The 17,221-nt window shown below is 44.7% G+C and overlaps 1 protein-coding gene across 6 annotated transcripts in view; it reads left to right on the top strand.

The window, feature by feature from the left end:
• asb7 (ankyrin repeat and SOCS box containing 7) overlaps positions 1–17,221 on the top strand; it is an 87,865-nt gene that overhangs the window by 26,513 nt on the left and 44,131 nt on the right. Inside the window, exon 2 of one of the 6 annotated variants that reach the window (XM_068017679.1) lies at positions 9,222–9,383. The exons of the other annotated variants lie outside the window; for them this stretch is intronic. The gene's annotated coding sequence lies outside the window, so the exon portion shown is untranslated. The remainder of the gene's footprint in view (positions 1–9,221; positions 9,384–17,221) is intronic. 6 annotated transcript variants of the gene reach the window in all.

Here is a 17,221-nt window from a genome sequence, read left to right as displayed (position 1 = left end):
TTTAGCTTCTTTGGTTTGACTCTAACTTTGCTGCACACCAGGGAGAGGTCGGTGTCGCAGTCCGCACTGTGGAAGCTGCGTGTGATTTGGACACTGTTGTGATGATGAGGTCCAGCTGGTGCCCACGACGTGATCTTGAGTGCCTCCATGAAACCTGGTGACCGGGTTTAGTATGAAAGAATGAGTTGGTGATGCAGAGGTTGTGATAGGTACACAACTCCAGCAGTCTCTGTCCATTCTCATTCATCCTACCAATGCCATCGCACCCAAGGCAGGAGGGCCATGAGTCGTGGTTGGCCCCAACCCTGACGTTAAAGTCCCCCAGCAGTAACAAATGTTCGGTGTTGGGAATGTTACTAATGATATTATGGAGTTCCTCGTAGAACTGGTCTTTAACTTCAGTTGGGGAGCAGAGTGTTGGAGCATAGATGCTGAGTAGGTGTATTGGACCAGAGGCAGTGAGCAGTCAGATGGACAGTATGCGTTCTGAGCCATTTGAAGGTGGCTCTATCATGCTGATCAAAGAGTTTCTGATGGCGAAGCCCACTCCATGCTGTCTTGGTTCTTCAGGATCCCTACCCTGCCAGAAGAAGGTGTAGTCTTGATCTCTTAGAGATCTGCTCGCAGGGAGGCGTGTCTGCTGAAGTGCTGCAATGTCCACATTGAGTCTACTGAGCTCGTTGTTAATTATGGCAGTCTTCTGAGAATCATTGATTTGTGTAAGGTCTTCTGACAGGCCAGGACACATAGTTCTGATCTAGCTTACAAAACAAAGGGCCAGTACCTTGTTTCATTTTTTTTGTCATGCGGTTTGGTGCGGTGTTACAGTCCGCTTGTCGGGCAATGACCCTGAGCTCCAAGCACCCATTGAAGCAGGTCGACTATGGTGGAACAGAACCTTACTGACCGGGGGTTGCCCGGTTTGAGGCGGGCGGTAGCTGTCCAGTGAGATGCGATGACCTCTCCCACCAACAAAGGCAACCCGTGGCGCCCAATCTCTACGCCAATTGAGCTGGTCTTATAAACCATAACTGCTGCCTTCTGTGTTATTTTGGTCGCTGTGAGGCGACTATGGAGTGACCTCTCCATGGCGCATGCCTGGGCGGATGTATGGAGGTTGTGAGTTGTCCAAGTGTCAAAACCCCCCTCTTGGCCTTCCTAATGGGGTCCAAAGGAGTGCAGGGCATGACATTTGGCACCGGTATGGCTGCAGGAACTGCTGGAAACATGCAAAAGGTGACACGAGTGCTTTCGGGGTTCCGCTCCAGATTTTCTGTTCGGGTTTACTCCCTCAGGTATTCCCTTAGTTGAATTGGGATTCAATAATTAGGAAAATGGAAAATATCCTTTGTAAGTAGGATTGAGTGTCCCACATGGCATCAAGGTGAGTGAGTTCTCGACATATTCAAGGCGGTAGAGAGAAATTATTTCCATTGGCTGGGGAGCCTTGGACTAGGGGGCGTGGTCTTAAAAATTAGGACCAGACCTTTCCGAAGTGAAATTAGGAAGCACTTCTGCATGCAAAGGGTGGTAGAAGTTTGAAAACCTCTTCCACCGGCAGCAGTTGCTAATTTTAAAATTTGAGATTGATAATCTTTTGTGAATTGAAGGTATTAGATGTGTGCAAAGATGGGTATATGGAGCCAGATTGTAGATCAACCATGATATTGAATGGCAGCACAGGCTCAAGGATCTAAATGGTCTACTCGTATTCCTATATTATGGTTGGGAAGGGGAAGAGTGATGTGGTTGGAGAGCGACACAAGGGCGTGATCAGAGATTATCTCATCTGTGATTGACGCAGTGAGAGTAGAACAAAGAACAGTACAGCACAGGAACAGGCCATTCGGCCCTCCAAGCCTGCGCCGATCTTGATGCCTGCCTAAACTAACACCTTCTGCACTTCCGGGGCCCATATCCCTCTATTCCCTTCCTATTCATATATTTGTCAAGATGTCTCTTAAACGTCGCAAGTTCAAGGGGGTGACTGTGAATATGAATAGGGGAGCTCATAGGAAGGGAAAGATTAAGGGAGGAAAAGGGGAAACAGTGAATGAGAGGAGAGAGACCGAGTTGAGATGGAGGTTGAAATCAGACCATGGGAAGTCGCTCAGTGCAGAGCCTAAGGGAGGAAAGCAGTGAATATATCTTCGAGAAATTTGGCTTGATACTTGGGTGGGTGGTAGAGAATGAGGATTTTAAATGGGAGGTGAGAGGGTGGAACAAGGTGAGATGCTTCAAGGAAGAGAAGGTGCCAGAGGAGCAGGGCGACAGACCGTGGTGAGTTGGTGTTAAGAGCCACACCACCTACATTGGTCGCGTTAGCTGAGGAGATACTGTCAAGTAATCTTGATGAGATGCTGTGATACGTCTTGTAGATTGTACATATTGCATCCACAGTGCACCAGTGATGAAGGGGTTGGATATTGAACAAACTGCTTTGTCCTGGATTGCCTTGAGCTTCTTGAATGTTGTTGACATTTCTAACATTAGCTTTTCCCACTTGACCCTAAGCTGAGCTTCTAAACCCATATTCTTTCCAGTACCAAGACTGCCTACTTCCACCTCCATTACATTGTCCATCTCTGCCCCTGCCTTAATTCATCTGCTGCTGAAACCCTCATCCATGCCATTGATATCTCTAGACTTGACTATTCCAAAGCTCCCCTGGCCAGCCTCCCATCTTGTGCCCTCGATAAACTTAGGCTCATCCAAAACTCTGCTGCCCATATCCTAGCCTATACGAACTCTTGTGCACCCATCACCCTTGTGCTCGCTGATGTACGTTGGCTCCCAATTCAGCAACGCCTTGATTTTATAATTTTCATCCTTGTTTTCAAATCCCTCCATGCCCTCGTGCACATCCCAACTTCCATTTTTCCATTTCCCCGCCATTGGTGACTGTGTCTTCAACTGCCTAGGCCCTAAGCTCTGGAATTCCCTCCCTAAATTGCTTCGCCTCTCTACTCCTCTCTCCTCCTTTAAGATGCTCCTTAATACCTATCTCTTTGACCGAGATTTTGGTCACCTGTCTGATTATCATCTTATATGGATTAGTGTCAGATTTTGTGAAATGCACCTGTGAAGTGCCTTTGGCTGTTGTACTTTAAGAAGGTGTTATAAAATTGCGAGCTGTAGTGCTTGGTGAGTATTCCATCACACTTCTGAGTTGAAACTTGTAGCTGGTGGAGTGGCTTTGAGGGGTTAGGAGGTGAGCCACTGCTCAATGTACCCAGTCTTGGCCCTGCTCTTGTAGCCACAGTGTTGATTTGACTGGCTTAATCCAGCCTCTGTGTAATAGTGACTTCCCAAGCTATGCGTCACTCCACTGATGGTGCTGTTGAGGGTCGGGGGAGATAACTGGGAAATGTTTGGTGACGTAATTTAGAATGACAGAATCATAGAATGGTTATAAGCACAGAAGGAGGTCACTCAACCCGTCGTGTCCGTGCCGGCTCCCTGTAAGAGCAACTCAGCAGGTCCCACTACCCTACCTTTTCCCTGTAGCCCTGCAGCTATTTTCTTTTCAGATAATTATCCAATTCTTTTTTGAAAGCCACGATTGAATCTGCCTCCACCACAATCTTGGGCAGTGCATTCCAGATCCTAACCACTTGCTGCATAAAAAAAAAGTTTTCCTTATGTCACCTTTGGTTCTTTTGCCATTCACTTTGAATCTATGTCCTCTGGTTCTCGACCCTTCTGCCTATGGGAACAGTTTCTCCCTATCTATTCTGTCCAGACCCCTCATTATTTTGAACACTTCTCTCAATCTTCTAAGGAGAATAGCCTCAGCTTCTTCAGTCTATCCTGGAAGCATTGTCATAAATCTTTTCTGCACCCTCTCTAATGCCTTCTCAGCCTTCTTAAAGTGTGGTATCCAGAATTGGACACACTACTCCAATTGAGGCCGAACCTGTGTTTTGTAAAGGTTCACTATAACTTCCTTGCTATTGTATGCTGTGTCTCTATTTATAAAACCCTGACTAACTACTTTCTCAAACTGCCCTGCCAACTCCAATGATTTGTGCACATATACCCTCTCCTCCTCTATACCACCTTTAGGATTGTATCCTTTATATTGCCTCACCTCATTCTTCCTACCAAAATGTATCTCAATTTTCTGCATTAAATTTCATCTGCCACATGTTTGCCTATTCCACCAGCCTGTCTATCACTGTCTTTAGATTTCGATTTAGAGATACAGCACTGAAACAGGCCCTTCGGCCCACCGAGTCTGTGCCGACCATTAACCACCCATTTATACTAATCCTACACTAATCCCATATTCCTACCACATCCTCACCTGTTCCTATATTCCCCTACCACCTACCTGTACTAGGGGCAATTTATAATGGCCAATTTACCTATCAACCTGCAAGTCTTTGGCTTTGTGGGAGGAAACCGGAGCACCCGGAGGAAACCCACGCAGACACAGGGAGAACTTGCAAACTCCACACAGGCAGTACCCAGACTTGAACCCGGGTCGCTGGAGCTGTGAGGCTGTGGTGCTAACCACTGCGCCACTGTGCCGCCCGATTGTCCTCGCAGTTCACCATACTTCCAAGTTTTGTCATCAAATTTTGAAATTATGTCTTGCACAACCAAGTCTATGTCATTAATATAGATCAAGAAAAACAGTGATCCTAATACTGACCCCTGGGGAACCCCATTCTGTACCTTCATCCAGTCTGGAAAACAGCTGTTCATCACTACTGTCTGTTTCCTGCCACTCAGCCAACCTTGCGCACACATTACCACCCCCAATTTCATGGGCTCCAACCCTGCGACAAGCTCGCTATGTGGGACCCTATCAAAAATCCCAGAAGTTTACTTAGACCACATCGACCTCATTACCCTCTTCAACCCTCTCTGTTACCTGATTTAAAAAGCTCATTCAAGTGAGTTAAACAGGATTTGCTGTGCTGGCTTTCCTTTAATTAATCCACATTTGTTCAAATGACTATTAACTTTGTGTTCCGGATTATCGTTTCTAAATTCTTTCCCACCACTGAGGTAAAACCTGACTGGCCTGTATTTGCTGGGCTTATCCTTACACCCATATTTGAACAAGTGTGTAACATTTACAATTCTCCAGTCCTCTGGCACAACCCCTGTATCTAAGGAGGATTGGAAGATTATGGCCAGTGTGTCTGCAATTTCCACCCTTACTTCCCTCAGTATCCTAAGCTGCATCTGATTTGGTCCTGATGACTAATCAACTTCAGCACAACCTCCTCTTTATCACTTTTCAGCCCATCCAGTGTCTCAACTATGTACTCTTTCACTATGACGTTAGCAGCATCTTCCTTCGTAAAGACAGATGCAAAGTACTCAATCAGTGTCTTCGCCATACCCTTTGCCTCTATGCGTAAATCCCCTTTTTGGTCCCTAATCGGTTCCATTCCTCCTTTTACCACTTTTTACTATTTATATGCCTGTAGAAGAGTTTTGGATTCCCTTTTCTGTTTGCTGCCAGTCTCTTCTCATACTCTCTTTGCTTCTCTTACTTCATTTACTGTCTGAACTTTCTGTATTCAGCCTGGTTCTCACTTGTATTATCAACCTGACATCTGTCATATGCAAACCATCTTTTAAGCCCCTGTCTCCTCTACCCTCACTAACAATAAGTGCAAGGAGCTCATGGACTACTTTTTCACTAAGATCCTTTGATCAGCTGCATCTGCTGCTTCTCTCCCTTCCACTGGCCCACTGGACCAAACTTCTTCTAAAGTTCCCCTCCTGCCCTAGCCCTGAACTCGTTTCACTCCTATCTCCCTTCGTGCCCATTCTGAGCTAATCCAAAATTCACTTCCACCTTTAATCCTATTCACACTAAGCTGCTGACTGCCCAGCTTCCCCTCCTGATCCCCATGTTAGCAACTATTAACAGTTCTCTCTCCTCAGGTGCTGTCCCTCTCTCCTTAAAATCTGCAGTCATTGCCCCTCTTCTCAAAAAAAAAAAAACACCCATTGATCCCACTGTCCTTGCAAACTACCATCCCAACTCCAGCCTCCCTTTCCTGTCCAAAGTCCTTTAACATTAAAGCCACAGACAACTTAAGCTAAGATGATGCCAGAGAAATTAGTTATGAGGCGAGACATGCAATATTAGGACGAATTCCATTGAAGCAGAGAAGGCTAACAGATTTAATAGAGGTTTTAAAATTACAAATTCTTTAGGTAGTAAATAACGAAAGACATTTTCCTCTGGTTGGGAAGCTTTAAACGGCTGTGGTTGCATATAGGTTTACTTGCATCAGCTATGATTCAGTTGGTAGCACGGTTGCCTTTGAGTCAAGGTTGTGGTTTCAATTCCCACTCCCGGGCTTGAGCACAAGTGATGGAGTGCTGTCTTTTGGATGAGATGTTAAACTGAGGGTCTGTCTGCCCTCTCAGATGGGCATAAAAGATCCCATGATACGATGTTGAAGAAGAGCAGTGGAGTTATCCCCTGTGTCATAGACAATATTTATCTCTCAATTAACATCACAAAAACAGATTATCTGGTCATTGCCATTTCTGGGACCTTGCAGTTGACTACAATTTCAAATATTTCTTTGGCTGAAATGTGGCGTACATTTGGGATGTTCTGTGATTGTGAAAGGCGCTATAAAAATTCCAAGTTTTTCTTGCTGTATTGCCTGTTTTTTCCTAATAATCATTCTTGGAATTTGGGCATTAATGGCCATTTATTACCCAGCCCTGGTTGACCTTAAGATTTCTTTCTTAAACTGCTGCATTTTAGAGATTTGAAGAAACAGCCTTGCTGGGCCACTTCAGAGGGCAGTCGGCATAGTGGTTGTGTCACTGGACTAGTAATTCAGAGGCCTCATCCAGAGATATCAGTTCAAATGCCACCATGCTAGCTGGGGAATTTAAATTAATTAAGTAAATCTGGAATAAAAAGCTAGTATCAGTAATGGTGACCATGAAACTACCAAATTGTCATAAAAGCCCATCTGATTGATCCTTTATTTATAGAAAAGAAATCAGACATCCATACATTTTAATGTCTTTTTCCAGACCCACAGCAATGTGGTTGACTCTTAACTTCCCTCTCAAATGGCCTCGCAAATCATTCAGTTGCTCCAAAGCGATTCAACAATGTACAATAAGAATATAACAGGATGCAGGGCGGGGGGAGGGTCACCATTAACCAGGAACTTAACTGGGCCAGCCACATAAATACTATGGCTACAAGAGCAGGTTAGAGGCTAAGTATTATCGGCAAGTGGCTCACCTTCTGACTTCTGAACTTCTTTCAACCGTCTATGAGGCACAAGCCTGGATGAATACAGATCCAACAACACTCAAGAAACTCAACACCATCGAAGACAAAGAAACCTGCTTGATCGGCATTCCATCGGGATAGACAGGGTAGATGCAGAAAGGATGTTTCCCCTGGCTGTGGAGTCTAGAACCGGGGGACACAATCTCAGAATAAAGGGCAAGCCATTTAGGACTGAGATGAGGAGGAACTTCTTCACTCAGAGGGTGGTGAATCTTTGGAATTCTCTGCTCCAGAGGGTGGTGGAAGCTCAGTCACTGAGTAAGTTCAAGACAGAGATCAATAGGTTTCTAGCTGTTAATGACATCAAGGGATAGGGGGGTAGTGCGGGAATAAAGTTTTGAGGTAGACGATCAGCCATGATCTAGAATGGCGGAGCAGGCTCGAAGGGCTGAATCGCCTACTCCTGTTCCTGTGTTCCTATCCACCACCTTAAACATGCACTCCCTCTACCACTAGTGTACTGTGGCAGCAGTGTGTACCATCTACAAGATGTGCTGCAGCAACTTGCCAAGATTTTTTCAACAGCACCTCCCAAACCAGCGAAGGACAAGAGCAGCAACCGTATGGGAATACCACAACCACCTCCAAGTTTCCTTCTAAGTCGCTAACCATGCTGACTTGTAAATATATTGCTTTTCTTTTATTGGATCAAAATCCTGAACTCTGTCTCTGAATACTTTCACCACACAAACTGCAGCAGTTCAAGGAAGCAGCTCACTGCCACCTTCTTGAGGGCAATTAAGAATGAGCAATAAATGCTGTCATTGCTAGCAATGCTCCCATGCTGTGAATGAATACTCTTTTTAAAAAAAAATAGTAAAGCATGAACCCCCTTCATGTGGGAGTGGAGTCACAGAAATCAGAACAGCTAAAGATGACCGGTTTCTTTCACCTAAAGAGGATTGGTTAAAGCATTTGGGTTTTTATGACCCAATTCAACAGTTTCATGGTTGCTTTTAGTGATATCAGGTTAAATACACCCTTTTTTTGATGCCATATGCTTTCAGCTCTAACATTAAACTTCCTCACCTAGGTAATTGCTGCTCATTTCAAGCGGAAGCCCCATGCGTAGAGAAAAATTGGTATGCATTTGTCAGTGAGTTTGTTAAATTTGTAGGTCTTTGATTATATTTAGTACCGTTTGTTGAGGTTGTTATCTTGTAGCTTTGCCTATGATCTGATTCCTTAGATCTTGCAAATATTTTACATTTAAGATTTTCCACACAATGTCAATGTAGATCCTGAGGCGGAGCTATGTGTCAAAGTTGTCTGATGTTGCTAGTAGGCATTGCAAGTGCAGAAGGAGGCCAGGACACACAACTGCAATTTACTCTGTGTTGAACCTACCCAACTGGGCTCTTGTTGAGCTGATACAGTTGCTAACTCTGACCCATGTAATTTATTGCTTGCCCTTAAACAAAATAAGTGCTTCCTCAGTTAGGACCAAATGTTGATGCCAGCTTCTGTCCAAGGCTATGAATACTGTGCAAAATATGATATTCCATTCATGGTTGCTGCTGGGGCACAGTTAATGCATACATTTTGTTGCCAAAATATGACCGTTGTATGCCACATTATATTCATAAAGATAACTTGAACCATATGTGGTGCATTATTGAGGGCAAATCAAATACTACAAGTTAAGATTTGTTGACCTCTGTATCCATCATTCATAATTGGGCTTTGCTGAGGACTTCTGACTACCACATGGAAACTTCCATGCATGTTTCGGTAGTTGGTGATTGCCCACCAGCAATCGTGGATGGCCTGTTATATATTACACAGTACTTGAAGCCTATAACAAAAGCTGGCATGAACCTATTGTATCAACTGAGGAAACACTTATGTTAGATTTAACTACTGCTGGTATGGTTCCTCTTCAGACACCTCCCCTCCTAAAGTGTACCACTTTGGTATTCTCCAACAGTGCATGAAAGCTGTTTAATGAAGAAGAATGATAATTGCTGTGATGGGTCTTTATTTCTCAAATGATGCCTCCTCCAGACTCCACAAGGCCCTGCAGCAGTGTAAACAAAAGGCGACATGCTGGAAATTTGAAGTAACAGAAGAGGCTTGAAACACAAAGCAGGTCAGTCAGCATATGTGGAGAGAATAGAAAGTCGATGCCTCAGGCTTGTACCATTCTTCAGAAGTGAACCGAGAAAGAAAAAAGAAATGCTTGCATTTATATAGTGCCTTTCATGACCACTGAGCGTCTCAAAGTGCTTTACAGCCAATGAAGTACTTTTTCAAGTGTAGTCACTGTTGTAATGCAGGAAATGGTGTCATCAGTATGTGCACTGCAAGCCCCACAAACATCAATGTGATGATGACCAGATCTGTTTTTGTAATGTTGATTGAGGAATAAATATTGGTCAAGACACCAGGGATAACTCCCTTGCTGTTCTTTGAAACAGGATATTTTACATCCACCCGAGCAAGCAAATAGGGCCTTGGTTTAATGTCTCATCCACATCTCATCTCATGCACAGTGGCGCAGTAGTTAGCACTGCAGCCTCACAGCTCCAGCGACCCGCGTTCAATTCTGGGTACTGCCTGTGTGGAGTTTTCAAGTTCTCCCTGTGTCTGCGTGGGTTTTCTCCGGGTGCTCCGGTTTCCTCCCACAAACCAAAAGACTTGCAGGTTGGCAGGTAAATTGTCCATTATAAATTGCCCCTAGTATAGGTAGGTGGTAGGGAAATATAGGGACAGGTGGGGATATGGGAGGAATATGGGATTAGTGCAGGATTAGTATAAATGGGTGGTTAATGGTCGGCACAGACTCGGTGGGCCGAAGGGCCTGTTTCAGTGCTGTATCTCTAAAAAAAAAACTAAAAACAAAAGACGGCAGCTCCTTCAGTGCAGCGCTCCCTCAGTACTGCACTGGAGTGTCAGCCCTTATTTTTGTGCTCAAACCCTGGAGTGGGACTTGAACCCCGAACCATGTGACTCAGGTGAGAGTGTAAACAACTGAGCCACCACTGAAACAACTGGAAAATAAGGGATGGGCAAGTGTGTTAATAAAATCCAAAAAGGGGGATTGGAAAATAAATGTGCATAAAGAGTGGAAGTGCCAGTGGAATGATTGCTGGATGATGTAATTGATCATCCTCAATCAAATACTGGAAACAAGCATAAAAGGAACAAAGAATGTGTGCATATCATTACCATTTGCTAGTTATGTTGGGGTACAGTAGTCAGTTTCTGAGCAAATGAGAAAAATTACATTAAAAATGCACTTTTAGTGCCCTCAAGTGCAAAAGAACCAGTTTGATTTTTAGAGTCACCTCCATGGTTTGTAAATAAGCTCAATTAGTGGAAACTCCCAATGGTGATTAATTCATCTTGGGGGTGCGGACAGTTTTGTCAGCAGGGCCTCCTTCTAACCACAATATTTTTTTAACTAGCACAAAAGATTACAGAAACTCAAATAGTGCTGAACATAATTTGCACTTAAAATTCTGTGATCTTTTTGTGCTGGTTTAAACATTTCAGGTGAATTGCACTGAAAAAAAAATTCAGCAGTCAGCGCAACTGAGCGGAAACTACTCCCAGCTTTGAAGTTCAAATGAATTTGAGATTTGAACAAAAGTTGATGGCAAAGTACAATATGTTACCTGTTCCAAAAAGGAGGTAGAACAGATCAACGGAGAGGTACAGACGTATCAAAGCTGCTCTGGCAGAGATCTCTACCCCTATCCATTCACTCCCTCCACAGCATTATCCAGACTCCAAAACTCTGCTATGTGAGATAGCAATTTGTGTGCTTTTCCCTGAATTTGGTTTACTTTATTCACTGCTTATGGTACAGTCCCCCCCCTACTTTGTGGAGATGAGATGCAGATTAGGTGACCACTTTGTTCACAGGTGTGACCCCAGACTACTCCTCCCATGCTCACTCTGACCTCAGCCTCTCAAACTGTTCCAACAAGACTTAACAAAAGCTTCAGAAACAATAAAATAAAAGCAAAATTACCATTAACATACTGTTCCATGACCTTCTGGTCAGTTATTCTCTGTGACCTTGTCCTATCAATACTGTCTCTCGTTATATCTTGCTCTCCCCCCCGCACCCCCACCCCCCAACCACTTTGCTTGCTTAAAACCTCTTACATGTCTAATATTTGTTCTGAAAAAGGGTCACTGACCTGAAACGTTAACTCTGCTTCTCTCCACAGATGCTGCCAGACCTGCTGAGTATTTCCAGTATTTCTTCTTTTTACTTCAAAAACAGTGTATTTTTTACTGAGCTCTCTGCCCCCTCTTCTGACTATTGACGTCAGTAATTTCAGACTTGAGGCCATTTTTCTTGCAGGCATTGCTGGTGGTATGGGATTTGGTTTGTCGGTGTCTCAGAAATTCATTGAAATTTACAACAAGGCAGGAGGCCATTCAGCCCATCATGTCCACACTGGTTAACAAGTGGCTGTCCAGCTCTTGAGCCTTGTAGTCTACGGCACTTCAGGTGCATATCCAAGTACTTTTTAAATGTTGTAAGGGTTTCTGCCTCTACCACCCTTTCAGGCAGTGAGTTTCAGACTCCCACCACCCTCTGGGTAAATTAAAATCTCTCCTCAAATCCCCTCTAAACCACCGACCTCTTACCTCATTCTCTGCCCCCTGATTATGTACCCCTCAACCAAGGGGAATAGGGCCTTCCTATCCACTCTACCTAGACCCCTCAGAATTTTATACACTTCAATTAGATCTCCGCTCAGCCTCTTCTATTCCAAGGAAAACAACCCTAGCCTATCCAATCTTTCCTCATAACTACAATTAGTCGTTTAGTAGTACAGAACTTGAGTAGTACTCCAGCTGTGGCTAACTAGTGTTTCATACAGTTCCAACATAACCTCCCAGCTCTCGTATTCTATGCCTTAGCTAATAAAGGCAAGTATCCTGTATGCCTTCTTGACCAACTTATACCTGTCCAGCCAGCTTCAGGGATCTGTGGGCATGCACTCCAAGGTCCCTCTGTACCTCTACACTTCTCAGTATCCTCCCATTTATTCTGTATTCTGTTGCCTTGTTCGCCTTCCCGAAATGCATTACCTCATACTTCTCCAGATTGAACTCCATTTGCACTGTTCCACCCACCTGACTAATCTGTTGAGACCTTCCTGCATTTACAGCTTTCTTCTTCATTATCAACCACATGGCCAATTTTTGCATCGTCTGCAAACTTCTTAATCATGCTCCCTACGTTCAAGTCCAAATCATTGATATGTACCACAAAAGCAAGGGACCTATTACTAAGCCCTGCAGAACCCCACTGGAAACAGCCTTCCAGTTACAAAAACGCCCATCGACCATTGCCCTTTGCTTCCTGCCTTTGAGTCCATTTTGGATCCAGCTTGTGACTTTGTCTTGGATCCCATCGGGTTTTACCTTTGTAACCAGTCTGCCATGTGGGACCTTATCAAAAACCTTGCTAAAATCCGTGTAGACTACATCAAATGCATTACCCTCATCAACCCTCGTTACCACCTCAAAAAAAAATCAATCATGTTAGACACAAGCTTCCCTTAACAGATCCATGCTGACTGTTGATTAATCCGGATATCTTGTTGCTCAGAATTTTTCCATAATTTTCCAACCACTGAGGTTAGGCCGACTGGCCTGTCATTACTCAATCTATCCCTTTTTCCCTTCTTAAACAATAATATGACATTAGCTGTCCTCCAGTCCTCTGGCACCTCACCTGTGGCCAGAGAGGATTTTAAAATGATGGTCAGAGCCTCCACTATTGCTTCTTTTACTTTCCTTAACAGCCCAGGATACATTTTGTCTGGGCCTGGGGATTTATCCACTTTCAATACTTTCCCCCTCTCTCACTGTTAATTTCATTTAATATTTCACACTCCTACTCCCTGATTGCATCTGTTTTCACAAAAGATTGCAGCATATTCGTTAAGAATCATACCAACGCCCTCCGCCTCCACACACACATTACCCTTATGGTTCTAATAGATCCTACTCTTTTCTTGAATTATCCTCTTGCTCTTTATGCATTTATAAAACATCTTTGGGTTGTCTTTGATTTTACTTGCCAATATTTTCTCATGCCATCTCTTTGCTTTCCTAATTTCCTTTTTAGTTTCAACCCTACGCTTGTTATACTCCTAAGTTTTCTGCAGTATTGAGCCCTGGGTATCTGTCATAAGCTTCCCTTTATTTCTTTATCCTTTCCTTCAAGCTCCTTGACATCCATGGGGCTCTGGATTTGTTAGTTCCACCCATTTTCTTTTCCAGGGAATATACTTGCTCTGAACACAGCTATATTTTTTCTTTAAACAATATTGTGATACCTCTTTTTTTTTTAATCCCCCTCTCTATCTTGTCTGAAAACACTAAGCAGGAACGTGGAGCTGCCATTCCTGCCCCTCTTTCAGCCATGTCTCAGTAATGGTTGTACTATCACACTCCCACATGTTAATCTGTGCTCTCAGCTCATCTACCTTACTCCCTAGACTTTCTGCATTGAAATAGATACAATTTAACACTGCCAAACTTCCTTGTCTATTTTATAACTGTTGTTTCTTCTGGCTTCCGAACATGCTTACTAATTTTCTGCCTTCCATTCCAACTTCTCTTCTTTCCCTTCCGAATCTACTCTCAGGTTCCCATTCCCTCTGCCAAGTTAGTTTAAACCCTCCCCAACAGCACTAGCAAAACCCCCTGTGAGGATATTGGTCCTGGCCCTGTTGAAGTGCAACCCATCCGGCTTGTACAGGTCCCACCTCTTCCAGAAGCCCTCCCAATGTCTCAGGAAGCTAAAGCCCTCCTTCCTGCACCATCTCTCCAACCATATATTCATCAGCTCTATCTTCCTATTTCTGTACTCATGAGCATGAGGCACTGGAGGGTAATCCGGAGATTACTACCCTTTGAAGTCCTGCTTGTCAATCTCTCTCCAAGCTCCCTAAACTCTGCCCTCGGGACCGCATCCCTTTTTCTGCCTATGTCATTGGTGCTGATGTAGACCAAAGCTCTGGCTGTTCACCCTCCCCCTTCAGAATGATCTGCAGCCACTCAGTGACATCCTTGACCCTGGCACCAGGAGGCAACATACCACTCTGGCATCACAATTGCGGCTGCAGAAGTGCCTGTCTGTTCCCCTCACTATCGAATCCCCTACCACTATTGCTCTTCTACTCTTCTTCCTCCCGCCCTGTGCAGCTGAGCCATCCATGGTGTGGTGGACTTGGCTGTGCCTGCAATCCCCAGAGGAACCATCACTCTCACCAATAGTCACAACTGAAAACTGGTTGGAGAGTGAGATGCACTTGTGCAATCCCTGCCGTGGTCCTCATTGCCCTTCTGCTGGGCACCCTTTCCCTCTCTGCACTTGTTAAAGCTGCAGGGTGACCATCTCCAGAAATATGCTATCTTGAAGCTCTCAGCCTCGCGGATACTCCAGACTGACTCCAGCCACCGCTCAAACTCTAAAACCCGGAACTTGAGTTACTCTAACTGGCAGCACCTCCTCCTGCAGATGCTGTCCAGGCCATGAGAAGCATCCAGCATTTCCCATATGGCGCAGGATGTGCATTACATGGGACTATGGTTCCCTGCCATGTCTATACATTCTAGACTGTTATCTAGAAACACTTACTGAGTCTCGCTGTCTCCTGCTCCCTCGCTCAGACTGCTCCTTGTTTTGTAAAAGACCAGAACCCTCACTGGGTTGAATTCCCTCACTCACCAAATTCCCTAGACTTTTTATATGTATATAAAGAGCAAGAGGGTAGCTAGGGAAAGGGTTGGCCCTCTCAAGGACATAGGAGGGAATCTATGTGTGGAGCCAGAGGAAATGGGCGAGGTACTAAATGAGTACTTTGCATCAGTATTCACCAAAGAGAAGGACTTGGTGGATGATGAGTCAAGGGGAGGGTGTGTAGATAGTCTGGGTCATGTCGATATCAAAAAGGAGGACGTGTTGGGCGTCTTGAAAAACATTATGGTAGATAAGTCCCCAGGGCCTGATGGGATCTGCCTCAGAATACTGAGAGAGGCAAGGGAGGAAATTGCAGGGGCCTTGACAGAAATCTTTGTATCCTCATTGGTTACAGGTGAGGTCCCAGAGGACTGGAGAATAGTCAATTTTGTTCCTTTGTTTCAGAAGGGTAGCAAGGATAATCCAGGAAATTACAGGCTGGTGAGCCTTACGTCAGTGGTAGGGAAATTATTAGAGAGGATTCTTCGGGACAGGATTTACTCCCATTTGGAAACAAATGAACTTATTAGCGAGAGGCAGCATGGTTTTGTGAAGGGAAGGTCGTGTCTCACTAACTTGATTGAGTTTTTTGAGGAAGTGATGAAGATGGTTGATGAAGGAAGGGCAGTGGATGTTGTCTACATGGACTTCAGTAAAGCCTTTGACAAGGTCCCTCATGGCAGACTGGTACAAAAGGTGAAGTCACACGGGATCAGAGGTGAGCTGGCAAGATGGATACAGAACTGGCTCGGTCATAGAAGACCGAGTGTAGCATTGGAAGGGTGATTTTCTGAATGGAGGGATGTGACTAGTGGTGTTCCGCAGGGATCAGTGCTGGGACCTTTGCTGTTTGTACTATATATAAATGATTTGGAGGAAAATGTAGCTGGTCTGATTAGTAAGTTTGCGGACGACACAAAGGTTGGTGGAGTTGCGGATAGTGATGAGGATTGTCAGAGGATACAGCAGGATATAGGTCGGTTGGAGACTTGGGCGGAGAAATGGCAGATGGAGTTTAATCCAGACAAATGTGAGGTAATGCATTTTGGAAGGTCTAATACAGGTGGGAAGTATACAGTAAATGGCAGAACCCTTAAGAGTACTGACAGGCAGAGAGATCTGGGCCTACAGGCCCACAGATCACTGAAAGTGGCAACGCAGGTGGATAAGGTAGCCAAGAAGGCATAAGCATGTTTGCCTTCATCGGTCGGGGCATAGAGTATAAAAATTGGCAAGTTATGCTGCAGCTGCACAGAACCTTAGTTAGACCACACTTGGAATATTGTGTACAATTCTGGTCGCCACATTACCAGAAGGATGTGGAGACTTTGTAGAGGGTGCAGAAGAGGTTTACCAGGATGTTGCCTGGTCTGGAGGGTATTACCTATGAGGAGAGGTTAGATAAAATCGGATTGTTTTCACTGGAACGACGGAGGTGGAGGGGCGACATGATAGAGGTTTACAAAGTTATGAGCGGCATGGACAGAGTGGATAGTCAGAAGCTTTTTGCCAGAGTGGAAGAGTCAATTACTAGGGGACATTGTTTAAGGTGTGAGGGGCAAAGTTTAGAGGGGATGTGCGAGGCAAGTTCTTTACACAGAGGGTGGTGAGTGCCTGGAACTTGCTGTCGGGGGAGGTGGTGGAAACAGGTACGATAGCGAAATTTCAGAGGCATCTTGACAAATACATGAATAGGATGGGAATAGAGGGATATGGACCCCGGAAGTGCAGAAGGTTTTAGTTTAGACAGGCATCAAGATCAGCGCAGGCTTGGAGGGCCGAATGGCCTGTTCCTGTGCTGTACTGTTCTTACTTCTCTGAAGTACTCTGTGGAGCTGGACTGCATGCTACTTGCTTCAATCACTTTTTAATTCACTCCATTCATGCTTTTTGCTTTCTTTTTTCCTCCCTACTCCCCTTTTCTAGTCTAATTATTGTACTATTTCATCTCTTTTATTTTTGATGCGTGGTACAAGCCCAAAACATTCTCTATGTTCTGTCCGCAGGTGCTGGCTGGCCTCTTGCATGTTTCCAGGGGCATAAGTGATGTTTGCTCGTTAGAATCCCAGCAGTCTGGCTCTTGGGTCCAAAGGGATCAAAGGGTATTGGGAGAAAGCGGGAACAGGTTACTGAGTTGGATGATCAGCCCTGATCATAATGAATGGCGGAGCAGGCTCGAAGGGCCAAGTGGCCTACTCCTGCTCCTATTT

The sequence above is a fragment of the Heterodontus francisci genome, chromosome 38 (assembly GCF_036365525.1).
Source record: "Heterodontus francisci isolate sHetFra1 chromosome 38, sHetFra1.hap1, whole genome shotgun sequence".
Taxonomy (NCBI): Eukaryota; Metazoa; Chordata; class Chondrichthyes; order Heterodontiformes; family Heterodontidae; genus Heterodontus; species Heterodontus francisci.
Note: the sequence above shows the minus strand (reverse complement) of the source record. Positions and strands in the feature narration are given on the sequence as shown.